The sequence below is a fragment of the Panthera tigris genome, chromosome A2, assembly GCF_018350195.1.
Source record: "Panthera tigris isolate Pti1 chromosome A2, P.tigris_Pti1_mat1.1, whole genome shotgun sequence".
NCBI classification, from domain to species: Eukaryota; Metazoa; Chordata; class Mammalia; order Carnivora; family Felidae; genus Panthera; species Panthera tigris.
This window is the reverse complement of record NC_056661.1, coordinates 50,777,443-50,797,867: the sequence shown is the minus strand read 5'-3', so window position 1 is coordinate 50,797,867 and position 20,425 is coordinate 50,777,443. Positions and strand designations below refer to the sequence as shown.

At 36.2% G+C, this 20,425-nt stretch overlaps 1 protein-coding gene across 15 annotated transcripts in view; it reads right to left on the bottom strand.

Annotated features, from left to right (window-relative positions):
• Positions 1–20,425, bottom strand: part of SETD5 (SET domain containing 5) — a 79,571-nt gene that overhangs the window by 45,828 nt on the left and 13,318 nt on the right. For 9 of the 15 annotated variants that reach the window (XM_042979460.1, XM_042979472.1, XM_042979471.1 and 6 more), the window contains exon 2: positions 2,038–2,097. The exons of 1 other annotated variant lie outside the window; for it this stretch is intronic. The gene's annotated coding sequence lies outside the window, so the exon portion shown is untranslated. 5 more of the 15 variants (XM_042979462.1, XM_042979464.1, XM_042979465.1 and 2 more) reach the window with 5 other exon arrangements.

The following is a 20,425-nucleotide window of genomic DNA, read 5'->3' as shown; positions in this document are numbered from 1 at the left end:
GTAGAGATTACTTGAAAAATAAAATCTTAAAAAAAAAAAAAAAAAAAGCACATTAAGAAATTTGGAGGTATGGTACAAAGGGGGTAAAAAGTGTACTCTGATTTCACATTAGTGGTTTTATATTAAACCATTAAAAGAATAAGACAAGAAGCGTTTTATGTGGGAGGGAAGAAAGTCAGTGTGAATGTTAAAGGCCCAGGTTAATAAAGACTTTTGCAAAGAGACTACAAAAATATCTCATGACTGATCTACTGATTCATGGTAAGACAAATAGGAAGAAAAATCAAACATTTATATTAAAGAAAATTTAATGCAATGAAAAGTATATGATACTAACTCAATCCAGGGAATAATGGCAAAATTTAAATGGTAGACCATCTGAGATACCTGAATCTTTTTTGATATATGAAGCAAATTAATATGGATAAGAAAACAAATTGTGAGCAGTGAATCAGGCCAAGATTTTTAAGAACACATTAAGATAATATTAATCTTTTGTGTTGTTATTTTAGAATACTATAAACAGCTATATGCTAAGCAGTCCTCCCTGGCACCTACATTTTTAAAGAGCTGGATCTCATCAAGATCTAGGACTCTCCAAATCTGAGGGAAGGCCAGACACCGGTTCCTATACAAGTGAAGGGGACATATTGCTAGACTTGGGACTGAAATGAAAAAGGCAAATTTTCCTGTTGTTTCTTTTCAGTTTATAAAAGAGAAGTGACTAACCTAACTCCTTAGGCCTGTCGTACACATAAATGTTTCCTTTCCCTAACAGTATATCAAAACAGATTTAGGCAGTACATCCTCCAAGCCTCTGGGAAATTGAAATAAAATCTACAAATAACAAAAGAGAGAATATTTATAACGTAATAAGCTCAAAATATAGTTAAATATTGGGGATTGTTGGTCACAACTCTTCCCCTAATTTCAGTGTCACTCTATAACTTGAACCAAAGAGAAAAACACAAACAAACAAAACCAAAAAGCCCAGAAGCTGCATGGCTTGATAATCAGAGCAGAATCTTATAATGATCACGCCTCCCCTAACCAATATAGGAATCTCAATCATGTGTTACAATTTCAGTAAAGGACAGAAAAAGTTATTCAATACCATTAAAAAGCCTTTGTCATAGCCATTACTATTATATGCTCATAAAAAAAAAGTAGGCTGCTAGAAGAAAGACAACTTATAAAACTTACGCTGACAGTTATCTTTGCAAGTCGTTTTTAAAAGATATGCTAAAAGAAAACAATGGGAAAATTACTTGATAATATTTCCTTAATGAATGAGTAAATAATTAACATATTCCTTACTGAAATCTCAACCTAGTTAATTTGTATACTTGATAAATTTAAGAAATATTAACTAGTTAACTATGAACTTCTCTTTCATGAATTCCTCCATCTTCCTCTTGTCTACTTTTACATGACCCATCCTGATAAAGACAACCATTATATAGCATGTCCATCGTGTTCTAAATAATGCTTTAACAATACCAGCCTTCCTAATTCAAAACATGTTAACAAAACCAAATTGCTCATATAACCCTGACAGTCGTTCCTTCCCTAAATAATACTCTGCGAAATGTAGCTCTTAAAATATTAACTAAAGTCATTTTAACAGATCATCTATATGCAATATTTTCTTATTTTAATTACTCTAGTTTTATAAGCCAAGACAACAGACTCTCAGTATAGTTTACAAAGCTTAGCAGTATAACAGTCATTAACCTATCACACGATTTGGAGAGGTGTCTTAGAGTGAAAAGTTAAATCTGTCTCTAGGTAGAACAATTTCAAGATATCTTTTACCTGTTAATTTTTCTGTCTCTTCCTATAAACTCTATGAGGACAAGATTTTTGTGTTTTATCCTCTGTTGTACTTTCAATGTTCTCAAAGGTGCCTGGCACACAGAAAGTGTTCTGAGAATGTTTGCTGAATGAATTATAATCACAATGATCAACATATAATTGTAGCATTCATTACAATATAAAAATTAAAACAAATTTAAAGGATTTATTTGACTCAGTCACCTTTTTATAGACCTCCGAATATGAAGTCCCCCAAAATTATCTGCCAGTAACTCTGAAGACCTAGAAAAAGTTGGGACACAGATTAGTACAGAAAGAAGTAACATTGATAGACACAAAGAACAGAATTATATAGAATATTTTAATGGTAATTTTGTGTTTCATTTCTACACACTGGCTTGTTAACCATCCTTTGTTTCATTTACTACTATATTTTTGTCCTTTAACCGATATATCCTATTTCCCTGTAAAGCCAGAACCTAAATAATGGAAAAGGAAATTATCTTTATTAAAGACTTAAGAAGTGGAAAATATGATGTCATTCAGTAATCCTCTTTTCTTCAGATGAGAATTCTCTCCCATTTCCCAAGAGATTCTTTTTTCTCTTTCCTAGGAGATGCTTCTTCTGTACTGACCCCCTCCCAAAATCCAGGGGCTTTCTTTAATCAAATGTCAAATTTACTCTCTACTATCACCTATTAAAGTTCATATTACGCCCATCCTCTCCATCCCACCTATCCTCTTTCCTGCTATAAAAAAAGACTGACAAAAGGGAGTCAATTCTATGTGTGGTAAACTTCATAATGAAAACATGGGGAAAAATAGGGCCTTAAATAACTTTCTACCCTCCAACAAGTAAAGGACAATAGGTAATTTTAGGCAGCAAAGTCAAATTTAACATTAGCCAAAATAATGTTAATCTCTCTATGTATGTGTTAATATATACCTAAAATGTTAATGTAACTATGTACGTGAAAAGAGCTGTTTGTGGGATTCCAGTTACCAAGCAAGACAGGAAATATACTTTTATATCAATATTTTATTTATAAAAAATTGGAAAATTAACTATTCTTTAAAAACAATTTTAAAAGAGCACACATAAAAGGTATGAAGGTAATAGTAAAAGAAAGAAAAAATAAAGAAGTGGACTCCTTTAGCAAAAACAAAGAAAGAGGATAAGAAACGACAGGAGGAAAAAGGGAACTAAATATATGAATATACAGTAGGGGGAAAATGAATGCACCAGAATTTCAATTTCACATCAATTTGACTATTTCCAGAACAAGTCATCAGAATCCACAGGAACAGTAGTAAGTTCTTGGATTCAGAAGCAGAACCAACCACTCTCCCAGTACTAAGTACTTTTTTGAGAAGTCACCATTTACATACATACACAGTTTCTGGAGAAAATACTGTTAATTAGAAGATGCCAGAAATGTTTTATAATTACCCATCTTTTTAACTGGGTTCAGAAATGGTCAATAGTCTCTGTGTCACTCTGACAGTCTCTTCTCTATATGACTTGCTGAAAGCACAAGACCCGTGTGATCTATCTGGTCACTCTCAGAACAGACACACAAAAAGTGTTTTCAGAACAATTCCAACAGAGATTTCAGAAAAAGAAATTGCATCAGCCAGGTGAGCCGGAAGCAGCTGGGAGACAAGAGTCCAATAAACAGCCAATCCAATGAAAGAAATTCAGAACAAGTCTGCTTCAGTAATCCTGTGAAGAGGACTGGCAGGAAGAGGAGTGCCGCTTTAGAAAGAGAACAGGCCTCATATGCTTCAGACAGTCTTTGTACTGAGGCTGTGGACCTTGGCCATTCTCCCAGAAATGATGCAATCCTGATGAACAAGATCTGCTGCCAGAGAAACAATTGTTAACAGCCTATGCAGACAGCAACTCAGCCAAGGAGCAATCTCTGATCAACTCTCTTCACAAACCCCCAGAAGCCACATCTCTTCCTCAATTTTGGTCTCTGACAAAACATATAAGTGAATACATATTAAATATATACAAACAAGCCATCTTCCCAAAACGTCCCTTTTCTTTTAATTGCTTTGGTTTTCCAATCTCAATCATCTGTAACTAAAATTTAAATACATCACTGAAAGCATTTCTATTTTAATGAATATAATTCTCCAAGCATATTAACAACAAGGTTTTAAAGGCAAGGTGTTAACAAAACGGTTGAGATTTTCCTTACTCTCATCAGAAAACGTTTTGAAAAGTAGTAGTGGCTTCCCTATGTATGAAAATCACTCTGGAATCTAGGGCCCAATTATGAGATTTCAAAGTAAGGACAAATATGCACACTCACTAATTCAGGGCCAGAAAAGTATATTTTACAGTTATTTTTCAAATTATGTGAGACCCAATATGTTAAAGATAGGTATGTATTACAGAAAAGGAGAACATCTCTTCTTGTTTAGGCTGGCATAAACAGGTTGAATGATATCACAACCTGCAATGCTTACTTTTCTCAAGGGCAACAATATTACTTCAGATCTTTTAAGAAGGTTAATGATTATTTTTATCCTATTAGCCACAACTTCCTATTTTGGAATTAAAATTATAAACATCCTAAATTTAAAAATCCTCCCTAGATTCCTTACCTCCTAGGTCTGGTTTCTTTCCAGAGTTTTAGCATTAAGTTGTACATAGAATACTTTTATAAAATTATTAGGATTTCTGCCCCTCATTTACTACATAAAGGACCCTGCATATAAAAGCTCTCAGTTCTCTGAATTCCAACTAGCCATAAGCTACAATCAACCAAATTTCTTCCTTTTGAAAGCAATCTCTTAAACTGGGATTCACTAAAACACAAGCATCTAAGATGTCTCCTGAAATCAATATATTTAGCCCAGTGTACTATTCTGTCTAGACTAACTCTAAAGCAATAAAAGAGCTACAGCAGTCCAAGAAGTGAATATACTTAACTCAGTTAAGAGAAAAACATTTTTTCAGAAAAATTTTAAATAAGGCCATTAATTAATGAAAATATTTTCAAAATAGCCATTAATTAAAACAAAACTGCCATTACTTAAGATTTAATTTCTGAACCTACTGATTACTCAAAATTTTCTTACACACTTAAGTTGAATTTATTCCTAAGTATTTCTACACTTCAGTTTCCTCTTTAGAACTTTACAAGATAGTAAAAAGGAGTGATGGGAAAAGAATATTGGAAGGTTTTTAATATGACTATTACCCTCAATGTTTAAATCAGAGAGTACTTCAAAGTGCAATTAATACACAAATGCATTTTATCTACAGGACCAACTTGTCTGAGAACTAATGTGGCAGTTGCCACTTATATGTTTTATCTTCCATCTTCAACCCAAACAAGTATCAAAGTACAACACTGCCATTGTACTGTAACATATAAGCTTGTGACCTTGAGAAAAGAAAATGTTATGAAAAAGTATTATATTAAGATGTAGGAAATCTGAGTTCTAGCCTACAACTTAAATAATTTGGTGATCTCAGAAAAGTCACTTTTTATACACAATCTTTAAATTCCTCAAAGTAAAATCTCATTGGGTTTTTTTCTGCTCCAGGTATCTATGAATCCTGGCATTGGCTTAGGCAATTCATGCATGTAGGGTCTCAAAGTCTCAGTTTTCTCATCTGTACAAAAGAAAGAATAATACTTGTCCTGCTCACTCACAGGTACATATAGACTAGCATTTGTAGCAAATAAAGAGTTTAAATGGCTCTCTACAGCCTTTAAATAGATGTGAAGAGGAGCTGCTACTATAACCTGAATGTGGCTAACAATTATTTTCACTATTCTCCAAAGGGTGTGTATTTTAATTTTGCTAAAGTAACCTGAGAAAAGGATACGCCAGTAAATGAGAAAAAAAAAACAAACAATGTAGCAGAGATAAGTGATAAACACAGAAGAATTATTGGAAAATAAGAGATGAACTCTAAGACAAAGTGCTAAGAGATGTGGCAAAAAGTTCATATAACTGGGATGGTATAAACTATAAATTAGGATTTGAAGCAACTTAATGCAGGCTAAGAATCTAGAAGAAGTTCAGGTCTGAAGATAAAGAAGAAAAGAAAAAAACTGGGGGTAAACAATGAAGACTAAAGAAATTTATGGGCGCCTGGATGGCTCAGTCAGTTAAGCGGCTGACCTTTGGCTCAGGTCATGATCTCAAGGTTCAGGAGTTTGAGCCCTGCATCGGGCTCTATGCTGACAGCTCAGAGCCTGGTACCTGCTTCAGATGCTGTGTCTCCCTCTCTCTTTGCCCCATGCCTGCTTGCACTGTCTGTCTGTCTGTCTGTCTGTCTGTCTGTCTCTCTCAAAAAAAACCAAACATCAAAAAAAAAAAAAAAGTGTTTTTAAAGAAACTTTAAGTAATTTAGAGTCAAGATAAAGTTTCTTTTTCTCTCACCTCTTCTCCTGCAGCATTTGTTTATCCCTTGGCTCCTCTGCCTAAATTCATACTCCCTTTAGGGGCTATTAGGCATGGCATAATAAACAGATGTCTATAAAAGCTCTAAGTTTACTTGAACAGGAGGTAATTAAAACCGAGTTTTTTAAAAATCCTATTTTAGCACACAGGAAGAATTTCTTTCCCCATGAAAAATTTCATTAATGGCAGTATTACAGAGGATAAGATATACTTAGTTGTTCTTGGAGGAAGGGGGAGTAGTGTTAGGATAAGAATACACCATAAATAATGAAACTAAATACTACGATCTTAAATTATTTTAGGTTAACACTGAAAAAAAAAAAAAGAAGTATTTTATTTACACCTCATTTAACAATGATAAACTGATATTTACTGCAAAACTAACCAAAGATGCACAGTCTCTATCCTTAAGAAGAACCAAGAACACTTTAGGCTTCTAAGTATTAAATAAAGATGACACCCTCAAAGAACTTTCAAGAGCCCTTTAAAGAGAGATTGTCAAGACTTTCTGAAGGTTCTGTCCTACTGTGTTGGAAGCCTCAGAGCATGCTTTAGAGCCATGTACCACAAGAAAAGAACATCTCACTCCTCTACGTTTGCCTCCTCTGTACAAACCCTTTTCATTTTCAAGCCCTGAAATGGGAACCATATTTCCTTACTCCAGACGAAGTGGGTTGTACACATTTATGAAGCATTAATATCTGTTATACTTTCAGTATTTGGGCAAAATTCCTACAGTTCATAAAAAATCTAGGAATTTAAAGTTTAGAATCTAATTTATTATTTTACAGGTGAAGAAACAGAGCTACAAAAATATTAACTTTGGAGGGGGGGGTGGCCCTGGGTGGCTCAGTTGTTTTGAGTGTCCGACTCTTCATGTTGGCTTAGGTCATGATCTCACAGTTTGTGAGACAGCATGGAGTCTGCTTGGGATTCTCTCTCTCCTTCTCTACCCCTCCCCTGCTCACTTGAGCATGCAGTCTCTCTCTCTCAAAATAATAATAAAATTAACTTGTAAGAAGCCAGATACACAAAGTTGTGGCACTCAAAAGAAACAAAATTAAGATTTTAAAGCATTGCATCTATTTATTAAAGTAATTGTATATTTTTTTCAAAGTTTATTTGAGAGAGAGAGAGAGAGAGAGAGAGAGAGAGAGAGAGGGAGGAAGGGGCGGAGGGGGAGGGAGGGAGGGAGAGAGAGAATCTCTTCATTGCCAGTGCAGGGCCTGACTCGGGGCTCCAACTCCACCTCAACGAACTCAACGAACCCAACTCATGAACCGTGAGATTGTGACCTGAGCTGAAATCAAGAGTCAGATGCTTAACTGACTGAGCCACCCAGGCACCCCTAAAGTAATTACTGTTTACTTTAGATAGCAACATCTGAATTAAAACAAATTTTTAAAACTTAAGCATCAATTATTATTGGTGCTATGCTACCCACACAAGTCCAGATTAAATTTCCTGGCTCTTTTGGGATTTATAGTATCTAGATTTGCCAGTTTTTTCTTCATTCATTCATTCATTCATTCAACAAACATGAAGTGAGCAACTACTATCTATAAAAACTATGTTAAGTGCTATTTTAAGATGTTTCTCTTATCCAAAGTAGGAGAGGGTAGGCAATTTGCAAACTCTTTAGGCTTGCCTATGTGCCAAGTATTGCATTTTCACAACCATGAAGGGGGAAAAAAATCCTGAAGTGTGCCTCTACAATTAATGAGTCATTCTGAAGAGAAAACAACACCTTCCCCTCAAAGAAAGCAACCCCAAACCACTCCGCAGTTTACCAGTGACACAGAGGAATCTCTTATAAAGACTTTTATAAATCTCTTGAATTGTTTAGACAAGACTTATCACTGACTAGTCTCATGGAAAATTCTATTAACAATGAAGGACAATAGGCAGCAAGCACCCTCAAAACAGACAAACAGAACCTGACCATACATGTTTTGTGATTAATAGGCAGACCAGGTGGCTAAGTATATAGCAATAAAGGAATTTAAAGCTTAACAATTCTGATATGCAAACTAGAGTCCCCTCCCTAACCCACAGCTGTATCTTAATTCTTAACATATTACAAAGATAACAAATGCTTGTAAAAATACGCAAACATTACAGAAGCATAAAAAGTAGAAGTGAAATTCTCACATAATTCCACTTCCCAAAGATACTCCAAAAGTAAAAGCGATAACTCTACTGTTCTGTAATCTGCTTTGTTCATTTAGCAGGTTTTAGACATCTTTCTATATACATTATGTACATATCTACTTCTTCCTCTTAAAAGCTGGCACAGTACTCTAGCCTATGGATCTACTATAATTTAAGTCAATCCTGTGCAGGTGCACGCTTAGAGTGTTGCTAATTTTCCATAATATAAACAATTGAACAGTCACGTACATATGCCTTTCTTTAACATACACATTTTCTTAGGATACTTTCCTAGATGTGGAACTACTAAAATGTCATGAAGCATGTATCAGAGATGTCAAACCACCATCCAAAGTCAAAACCATTTTACACAGTCCCACATAGTGTGAAGGCTGGTCAATTTTCTCATAAGGTTTTAAATAATTTCAATTCTAACTCTGCTCATAAAGTCAGTTTTCTCTTTCAAAGACTCTACATTAGAGAAGGCTCTATAGTCTAGAGGAAAACTCTAAATTGAAAGTTAACTGCAATTCTCAACAATTCTGATGCACTTTTAAGACTGCTGATTGGAGTGTTATTGTCCTGTGAAATTCTTATATACTAAGTAAGAGCTCTCAGTTGCTTTTTCACTAAACTTGGGCGGGAATCTTCAAAATAAAGTATAGATAAAGTATTATTTCAGAACCAAAGTATTTTCTTATGGTTGTCCCATGAGATAACTTTTTTTTTTTTTTTTTTTAATTTATTTTTGGGACAGAGAGAGACAGAGCATGAACGGGGGAGGGGCAGAGAGAGAGGGAGACACAGAATCGGAAACAGGCTCCAGGCTCCGAGCCATCAGCCCAGAGCCTGACGCGGGGCTCGAACTCACGGACCGCGAGATCGTGACCTGGCTGAAGTCGGACGCTTAACCGACTGCGCCACCCAGGCGCCCCTCCCATGAGATAACTTTTAACTTGCACCAAGATCTCAATTTCTTTTTCCAATAATGAAATAAATTATGCTAGCCACCTATAACCTGGCTGGCATGGCATTTGCAGGGTTCTGATGGAAAAAATTCAAGTAATTTGGAAGACTTGAGCTCTCTGGTTTCAAACAACTTATCAAAACTATTCTAGGGGTGCTTGGCTAGCTCTGTGGTAGGAGCATGTGACTCTTGATCTCAGGGTCGTGATTTCAAGTCCCAGGTTGGGTGTAGAGATTACTTAAATAAACACACACACACACACACACACACACACACACACACACAAATGCCAAAAAACTCTGTTCTGGCAGCTTTGTCTAATAGTATAAAATGGGATGTCCTTCATTTTAAATTCCATTTGGAAAGAGAAAAAACTTTAAAACTTAAGAGGCTTGTTGATACTGATTTACTAAAAGAGCCAAAATACTGACTACATTTTTACCATGCCTCCAAATTCAAGACACCCAAATGGTCCTTTAAGCCCTAGACAAATGAGGGGAAAAACTGAAAAACAAAAACAAAACAAAACAAAAAACAAAAAAACAACCCTCTCTCCTTTTTGCTGCACTGGCATTAGCACCTGAGAGCCTAAATGCAGAGCTATTCCTTCTCCTTTGAAATGTTTCATACACTATATTTTACCCATCCATTCACCAACATTAATCACCTCTTTACAATTTTAAGGCTGCATTATAGCAATGAACTGATCTCACTACCTCTGGGCTCTCAGCCCTCCAATTTACTCTTCGTTCTTTCCTTACTTTAACCCTTCTAGAGCATAACTTTGATCATTATCATTCCACTATTAGAAATCTATAATGGTTCCCTATTACCTATTGGGTTAGTTCAAACTCCTTTGCCTGAATGGAACAAGACCTCCTTTGTTAATACCTATTAATCTGTTCTTCAAAATTTTGTTCAGACTTACTTATCCTGATGTTATTTTTTGCATCTTTTTAAATGGTTCTTTAAAAAAAAGAAAAGTTTATTTATTTTGAGAGGGAGCCAAGAGAGCATGAGCACGGGAGGGGCAGAGACAGAGGGAGAGAGAATCCCAAGCAGGCTCTGCGCTGGAACACCGGAACCTCAAACTCACAAATCGTGAGGTCATGACCTGAGCTGAGATCAAGAGTCAGATGCTTAACTGACTGAGCCACTCAGGCGCCCGTATTTTTAACATCTTTGAAAAAGATCTTATTATGAAAAATTCCAAACAAATGCAAAAGCAAAGCAAACTCTGTAATGAATTCATAAACCTTACCCAGTTTTAAACAATCAACTGATGGCTAACCTTACTTTATCTGTAACCCCTTCCATAGAATTATTTTACAGCAAATCCCAGAAATAGTTTTACATATCACATCTGCTGAGTGAAGCTATCCCTCGTTTATCATAAAAATGGGTAAGAGGGTCTGCCTATAATGGTAGGTGGTTGTGATAGAGAACGGTATCATTTTTTGGCAAAAGTTAAGATGGATAAACAGCTTAATATAATTCATCAGTTGACAGATTTGCTGAGTAATGTTTAGGTTTTGCAATTATATACTTATGGCTATAAAAAGTCTTAATAACTTTTTCTAAAGAAAAAACATTATAAGCAATTTTTTTTGACCTGAGTTTGTTGATAAAATTTCTCGTATTCTTAGGAATGCAAATCTCTCCTTATAGCAAAGCTAACTACAAGTATACACATGATCCACAGCTGTTAACACAGCATTTCTAAATATGCTATATGCCAGTGAAGAAAAGTGGATAAAACACAGAAGAAACACCCCAAAAGTAGGTAAAGTGTGATATTCCATAAACTCGTGCATTAGAGATAAGAAATGATTACATCATACAAGCAATAGCTCATATGTGAGGTAGTGACCAAGGTGTTCTTAATTTTTTTAGCAAGCAGTTTCTTAGAGTACCAGGAGAGTCTTAGTGATGACAAACTTAGAATACTCAACTGGGGAGCACTCTCCAGTCAAAAAAAGAATTCAGTAATAATGGTGTCGCAGAATAAAAGCATTTGGGATGTGTATGAATGATTCCTATTTTAACCACAAATCATATCTAAAGGTCCCTGTGGTGGAAAGTAAGTTCAAATCACTGTCAATGCAAATATATACCAGTACACATTTTATCACCAAACTACTCACCATAAGCTATATATCAATAGCAATAAAATTAAATAATTTAAAAAGTTGACAGGGTGCCTAGGTGGCTTCAGTCTGTTAAGTGTTCGACCTCAGCTCAGGTCATAATCTCACTGTTGGTGGGCTGGAGTTCTGGGTCGGGCTCTGTGCTGACAGCTCGGAGCCTGGAGCCTGCTTCAGATTCTGTGTCTCCCTCTCTCTGTCCCTCCCCTGCTCGCTCTCTCTCTCTCTCTCCCTCAAAAATAAACACTAAAAAACTTTTTTAAATAAATAAGTAAAAAGTGACAGTGATGGAAGATAATGATCAACTCAAAGGAACAGTGATATACATTGTTTTGCCTAAGCCAAAAACAAGCCTCCATTTACTCATACAGCAGGTCCCTGAGTAAAATGAAATCTTTGAAATGATGAATACATTGTTGCCCTAGAAGCCCAAGAGGAGGAACATCTCTGGACCAAATAGCCAGTGGTGTGTTATTAGACAAAGGAACTTAAAAAATTCCCATCATGCAAAACAAAAATATTTAACTTATGGATTGTAAACATTTTCTCTAGACATCTTAATATGAAAAATGATTTTAAAACCTTGACACAAATGCTCATCTTTGATCCAATTTCAGTAAACATTTCAGCTGTATTTAGGCCAAAATTCTCATTTGTTAATTAATTCTTATAATAAATTAGCCCCAGGACACGGACAAAATAGCACTTTTTAGTTAATTAATGAATACAACTGGCACAGTAAGCAGCTCCAAATTCTTATGCAAAATATAATCACAATATACCATGCTAAGTTTTACCAGTCATTTTATGGTCTCCTTTAATCACCTCTGTTGGTTTTCCTGTCATATCATAATCTGACCCTAAGCAAAGCCCTGAATTCTAGCACTGAGTAAGTACAGTAAAACAACAAAGTATCTTAGGTTCACAAGCTATTTTCCCTTTTGGTTAAAACATCTATTTATAAACTTATTTTTCCCCCATGTAAAATATTTCTAAATGCTGAACATTACTGTTTTTGAATGCTGCCTTTCCTTTTCAGTACTTGGTGACCAATATAAAGACTAAGATTAAAAAAAAAAAAAAAAAATTAGTACCCAGATTTGACAAATCTCTTGTAGACAACCACTTTATATGAGTGGTTCCCAATCTTTTTGGGCAAAATAGTATTTTGAAAGTATAAAGATATAGGGTGGATGGGAGAACAGGTGAAGGGGTTAGAAGAGAAAAACTTCCAGTTTAGGGGCGTCTACGTGGCTTAGTTGGTTGAGCATCCAACTCTTGATTTCAGGTCAGGTCATGGTCTCACAGTTCCTGAGAGTGAGCCCTGCATCAGGCTGTCTGCAGACAGCAAGGAGTCTGCTTGGGATTTTCTCTCTCCCTCTCTCTGTCCCTCCCCACTCGTGTGTGTGCGCGCACACACACATGCTCCATCTCACTCTCTAAATAAATAAATAAATAAACTTAAAAAAAAAAAAAAAAAAACAACCTTCCAGTTTACAATATAAATAGGTCATGGGTGTGTAATGTAAAGCACTGGTGGAGACAGAAGGCTCCTTAAATAAGATAGGTAATACAGTACAATGAAAAGATCCTAGAATTATAAGGACTCAATTCAACCTGTTACTAGTTGTGTGATCACTCTGGTTCAATTTGTTCATTTGTAAACCACTCCACTGCACTATTGTGAGAATTAAGTGAGATAGCATTCAGAAGAGAATCTAGCAAGATACCTGCCAATGGGGGCGCCTGGGTGGCGCAGTCGGTTAAGCGTCCGACTTCAGCCAGGTCACGATCTCGCGGTCCGTGAGTTCGAGCCCCGCGTCGGGCTCTGGGCTGATGGCTCGGAGCCTGGAGCCTGTTTCCGATTCTGTGTCTCCCTCTCTCTCTGTCCCTCCCCCGTTCATGCTCTGTCTCTCTCTGTCCCAAAAATAAATAAAAAACGTTGAAAAAAAAAAAATTAAAAAAAAAAAAAAAAAAAAAAGATACCTGCCAATGTGCCAAGTACCCACTTTTGGTATGTAGGGTTAAACCATTAAAGAAGTAAACTGGAACCATTTTCTGGCTTTCAAGGCAATAGTATAAAGTGACAGAGAGGAAGCAACAGTTTGAATCTTACTAGTAACTTGCCAAGTCCTCTAACACTATGATTTGCTAACAGTCAACTGAGTAAACTGCACCCTTAGTCAAAATACCCTATCAATTTTCTTAGAGAAATCTTTACTGTTTGACATCAGTCTGATACACACAGGTTATCTTTTCAGAAATTCAAATATCTCATAAAATGAAATCTGTTGTATACAGAATATACTGTTAATTTACCCAAATGTTTCCTCAGTCATCCTGTCAGGAATGATTTCCAGAATCTATAGATTCCTTTAAAACACTAAAATCTCTTTTTAATACAAAGTCATTATATATCTATGTAGCTATTCCATTTTTCTGTTGACTGAAACTATCATATGACAGTCATAAGAGAAATTGGGCTCAGAAGGCTAGTAATAAATACTACTGGGGAGACCTGAAACAACTGAGTGTGTTTACTATGTTGGCTTTACCAAGACCCGCAACCCCCAAGTCTGTACTTTTATTTAAAAAAATTTTTTTTTAAATGTTTATTTATTTTTGAGAGAGAGAGAGAGAGAGAGACAAAGTGCAAGCTGGGAAGGGGCAGAGAGAGAGAGAGAGAGAGAGAGAGAGAGAGACCGACCCAGAATTTGAAGCAGGCTCCAGGCTGAGCTGTTAGCACAGAGCCCGACGCGGGGCTCAAACTCACAGTGAGATCATGACCTGGGCCGAAGTCAGATGCTTAAGCGACTGAGCTACCCAGGCGCCTCTGTACTTTTATTTTAAACTTTAAAAGATTTTATCGCAAAAAAATTTCAAACAAGTATAAAAGTAAAGCTTTATAAATAACATCATTTACTCATCATTATTTCAACAATTACCAACTCTTTCTTAGTCAATCTTGTTTCATCTATTACCCCTCCTCCACTCTAAAACAAACACCAGCAACGTATCATTTCATCCATATTGCAGCATGTACCTCTAAAAAGTAGATTCTTTTAAAAAAGAAAACATGCATGCATCTTACTTAGTTCCTGTTTTGTTCTGGGGGGAAGGGAGAAAAATAACTTTAGCCCACCATTTTGTCCTTTCCTAGAACCTCCATTCCTGTGTCTTAAAATATTATCAGCCGATCTGAATTCATTTTGGCATTCCTCAATCTCAAACTAATCCTGACTTAAAAAAAAAAAAAAAACAAACAAAACAAAAAACCCTTTCAAAACATTTAAGAAAAAGGAACACTTTCAAACTCATTTTGCAAGGCTACCATTACCCTGATACCAAAGTCAGACAAGAACACCACAAGCCAATAGCCCTGAGGAACATTTTATTTTTACTTGAGAGAGAGAGAAAAAGAGGGTGAGAGGGAAAGAGCAGGTGTGTGAGAGGGGGAGAGGGGAAGAGGGAGAGAAAGAATCTTCAGCCAGCTCCTCACTCATCATGGAGCCTGACGCAGGGTTCAATCCCACGATCCTGCGATCATGACTCAAGCCAAAATCAAGAGCCGGATGCTCAATCAACTAAGCCACCGACGAGCCCCAGCCCTGATGAACACTGATGAAAAAATCCTCAAGAGAATATTCACAAACTGAATTCAACACTAAATTAAAAGGATTATACACCACGATCAAGTAAGATTTATTTCTGGGATAGAAGGATGGTTCAACTATCCAAATCAATAAATGAGATACACCACACTAACAAAATGAAGAACAAAAATAATATGATCATTTCTATAGATGCACTTGACAAAATTCAATATCCTTTCATGATAAGAAGAACTGTCAACAAATTAGGTACAGGTGAAACACACCTCAACATAAAGCCATATATGACAAACCTTAGCTAACATCATATTCAGTGGTGAAAAGCTTTTCCTTTAAGATCAGGAACAAGACAAAAATGTCCATTCTTATCACTTTTATTCAAAATAACACTGGAAGTCCTAACCAGGGCAACTAGACAAGAAAAAGAAATAAAGGGCATCCAAATCAGAAAAGAAGGAAAATTGTCTGTTTGCAGATGACATGGTATCCTATCTAGAAAACCCTAATTATTCCACCAAAAAGCTGTAGATAAACAAATTAGATAAAGTTGCAGGATACAAAATCAATACACAAAATAGTTATTTTACATACTAACAACTACAGGAGAGAGAAATTAGGCAAACAATCCCAATTACAACAGCATCAAAGAGAATTAAGTACTTAGCAATAAATTTAACCAGAGAAGTAAAAGATCTGTATAACAAAAACTGTTAACACATTGATAAATGAAATGAAAACACAATTGAATGGAAAGGTAGTCCATGTTCATGGATTGGAAGAATTAATACTTTTAAAATGTCCATACAATCCAAAGTGACTTATAGATTCATGTAATCCCTTCAAAGTTCCAATGGCATTTTTCACAGAAGTAGAAAAAAAATCCCAAAATTCCTTTTATAGAACCACAAAAGATCTTGAGTAGTTTGGCAATCTTGAGAAAGAACAACAAAGCTGGAAGCATCACAATTCCTGATTTCAAACTACAAAGCTGTGGTTATGAAAAAGTATGGTATTGGCATAAAAGCAGACACACTGACCAATGGAACAGACTAGAAAGCCCAGGAATAAGTGTGTGTGTGTGTGTACATTCAATAAATTTTCAACAAAGGCACCAAGAATATACAATGGGGAAAGGACAGGCTCTTCCATAAATAATGCTGGGAAAAGTGAAAATCCATTTACAAAAGAATGAAACTAGGGGCACCTGGGTGGCTCAGTTGGTTAAGTTTCAGACTCTTGGTTTCTGCTCAGGTCATGATCTCACGGTTTGTGAGATGGAGCCCCACGGCGGACTCTGCACTGACAGAGGGAGTTTCTCTCGGCCTCTCTCTCTACCTCTCCCCTGGTTCGCTCTCTCTCAAAATAAACAGTAAAAAAGGAAAAAAAAAAAAAAAAAAGGATAAAACTAGACTCCTATCCCTATACCATACACAGAAATCAACTCAAAATGGATTAAAGACTTGAATGTAAGACCTGAAACTGTACAACTCCTAGAAGAAAACTCCTTGTCATTGATCTTGTTAGTGATTTTGGGATCTGACACAGAAAACAAAAGCAACAAAATAAAAAAATAAACAAGCGGGATATCAAACTAAAACCTTCTGCACAGCAAAGTAACCATCACAAAATGAGAAGGCAACCTATGGAATGGGAGAAAATATTTGCAAACCACATATCTGATAAGGGGGTTGATGTGAAAAATATGTAAGAGGGGCACCTAGGTGGCTCACTCAGTTAAGTGTCTGACTTCATTCAGGTCATGATCTCACGGTTTGTGAGTTTGAGCCCTACATCGGGCTCTCTGCTATCAGCACAGAAACCACTTTGGATACTGTCTCCCTCTCTCTCTGCCCTTCCCCCGGTTGCATGTGCACACACTCTCTCTTTCTCAAAAACAAACATGTGAGACATATACGTGTGTGTGTGCATGTATATGAAACTGATACAACTCAACAGTGCGTGCGCGCGCGCACACACACACACACACACACACACACACACACACACAACCAATCAACTAAATTCAACTGAAAAATGGGCAAAGCACCCAAAGAGACATTACCCCAAATAAGACCTAAAAAGAGCCAACAGGTCCTTGAATAGGGAGGTGTTCAACATCACTTATCATCAGGGAAATGCAAATCAAAACCACAATGAGAGATCACCTCACACCTGTTAGGATGGCTATTCTCAAATAACAAGAGAACAAACGCTAGTGAGGATGCAGGGGAAAAAAAAAAAAAAAGAACCGTGTACATTGTTGGTGAGAATGTAAACTGGTACAGTCATTACAGAAAACAGTATGGAGGTTCCTCAAGAAATTAAAAATAGAACTACCATATGACCCAGCAATCAAACTTCTGGGTATACAGCCAAAGAAAACAAAATCGCTTTGAAAAGTTATCTGTACTCCCATGTTTGTAGCAGCATTATTCACAACAGCCAATGTATGGAAACAATCTAAGTGTCAAAGGATGAATGGATTAAAAGATGTGCTATTTACGTACAGTGGAATATTACTCAGCCATAAAAAAGAAGGGAATCCTGCCATTTGTGACATGAAAAAAACTGGATGGCATTATGCTATGTGAAATAAGCCAGACAAAGATAAATACTACATGGCATCACTTATATGTGGAGTTATTAAAAAAAATTTTTTTTTTGAACTCACTGAACAGAACAGAATGGTGGCTATCAGGGGCTGGGGTGTAGGAGAAACAGCAAGGTTGGTAAAAGGATACAAACCTTTAATTATAAAGATTAATAAGGTCTGAGGATCTGATTTATATATAATACAGTGACTAGAGTTGATAATACTGTATTGCAGATTTGAAATTGGTTAAGAGATTAGAACTTAAAAGTTTCTCACCACCACCTCAAAAAAGTTAGTTGTCCTAACAATTGTTGGAATCCTTTCACAATGTATATCAAATCATCATGTTAGATACAATGTACCATAATTTTGTCAACTATACCTGAATAAAGATTTAAAAAGGAGGCACCTGGGTGGCTCAGTCAGTTGAGCGTCTGACTTCAGCTCGGGTCATGATCTCACGTTTTGTGAGATCGAGCCCCGCATCAGGCTCTGTGCTGACAGCTCAGAGCCTGGAACCTGCTTCGTGGATTCTGTGTCTCCCTCTCTCTCTGTCCCTCTCCCCCTCACGCTCTTTCTCTCAAAAATAAATAAATGTTAAAAAAAAATTTTTTTTTAAAGATTAAAAAAAGAAACGACAACCCTAAACACCAGAATTTATGAAGTCTGGTGGTATACAGCTTTATCTCAAAAGGTAAATGTATCTTGAAATTCTAAAGGTAAAAAATTCCTTTATCTCTGGTCAGCAAACACAATATCCTAAAGCCACTTCAAATAAAACAATTTCTACTAATGTCTGAAAAGGACCTTGGATCCTGAAAAGCAGCTTTGTTTCCTTAAAGCTCCTTTCTCTATTAAATTTCTTAATGTGATATTTATATTATAAGCACCAGTACATTTGTAAAGTGAGAAGCCTCAAACAAATTTCAGTTACACACCAATTATTCCTTTGTTAAACAGATGATTCTTTTTCACATGGAACAGAATCATGAAAATCAGGTGCTCTATTTACAACATGAAAGCGTTACCTACCCCAAGTAAGATGCAGACAAAGTTTACAGAATTGATCAAATATTCATTACAACTCCCAAAATAAAAGCTAACATTTATTGGATGTGTATTTTATACAAACCATGGTGTGTCTTCAATCACTTTACATACATTAGCTCATGTAATGCCACCAACTTTATGAGTAAACTACTTACTCCTATTTAGCCAAAGAATTAAACCCACCAAGAATCTTGTCCAAGGCTATAAGCAAGGAAACAGCAAACTAGAATCTGAATGAACAAGGTCTATCCAATTTCAGAACCTTTACACTTTTAATCATTATTGCTTCACCATGACGTATCCTGATTTAATAATATTTTTAGCCTATAAGTATATATTAGAATATGACATATATTGCTGAAATATGATAATGTAACTTCTTTTAGATACTTATATTTCAAAAGGAAAAACAGATATCATATTTAACAGGTTTAAGATTTTATTTTTTTATTAACAATTTTATTATTAAAAATTTTTTTTAATGTTTATTTTTGAAGGAGAGACAGAGCATTGGCGGGGGGGGGGGGGAGTAGAGAGGGGGGAGACACAGAATCTGAAGCAGGCTCCAGACTCTGAGCTGTCAGCACAGAGCCCAATGTAGGGCTCAAACTCAAACTGTGAGATCATGACATGAGCTGAAGTCGGACACCCAACCAACAGAGCCACCCAGATGCCCCTAACAGGTTTAAGATTTTAAAAGATTTAGTATTTAAGACTTATATAATCAACTAATTTGCATTTTTAATACCAATGCTAAAGAGTAGATGGCAGGGGTACCTGGGTGGCTCAGTCAGTTAAGCATCCAACTCTTGATTTTCGCCCAGGGCATGATCTTAGCATTTGTGAAACTGAGTCCTGCTTGGGATTCTCTCTCCCTCTCTCTGTGCCCCTCCTCTGCTCATGCAGGCACATGCATGCTCTTCTCTCTCAAAATAAATAAACTTAAAATAAACAAAAATAAAGAGTAGATGACATCCTTTCTAAGATAATTTATTTTCAGGTCTAAGAGTGAACCATTCAAGGAATGTTAACTGATGAGCTTTCTACTACAAGAAGCACCAGTGTCCCAAGTGGTAGTCAGGCTTAAGTCCTTGAAATCATCGAAGACAAATGGAAAATAATCTAACATTTCAAGAGACATCACTTTTACTAGAGAAAGGTTGAATTGTATATATTAAGGCAAGAAATTCCGGCTCCTAGAAGAGCAGAAAAGTCTATGATTTTCTTCCATGAATTAAAAAAATAATTATTAGTTACTGGAAAATCTAGAAGCAGGTAATTTTTTTTAAGCGTTTATTTATTTTTGAGAGAGCATGAGCAGGGAAGGTGCACAGAGAGAGGGGAACAGAGGATTCGAAGTGGGCTCCACACTGACAGCAGCGAGCCTGATGTGGGGCTTGAACTCACAAACACGATAACATGACCTGAGCCAATGTCAGATGCTCACCCGACTGAGCCACCCAGGCGCCCCTAAAGGCAGATAATTTTAGTAAATTAACTTAAATGCTTTTTGTGTTACTAAAGAAATACTATGAGAAAATCACCTTAAGTATTCAAGATGACTCTGTCAAGTCTTACATATAGGGACAGGGAGAACAGGAATAGAAAAGACTATAAGGTAGATTTCCCTGACTACAGGCAGATTTTTACATTTCATTTAGTA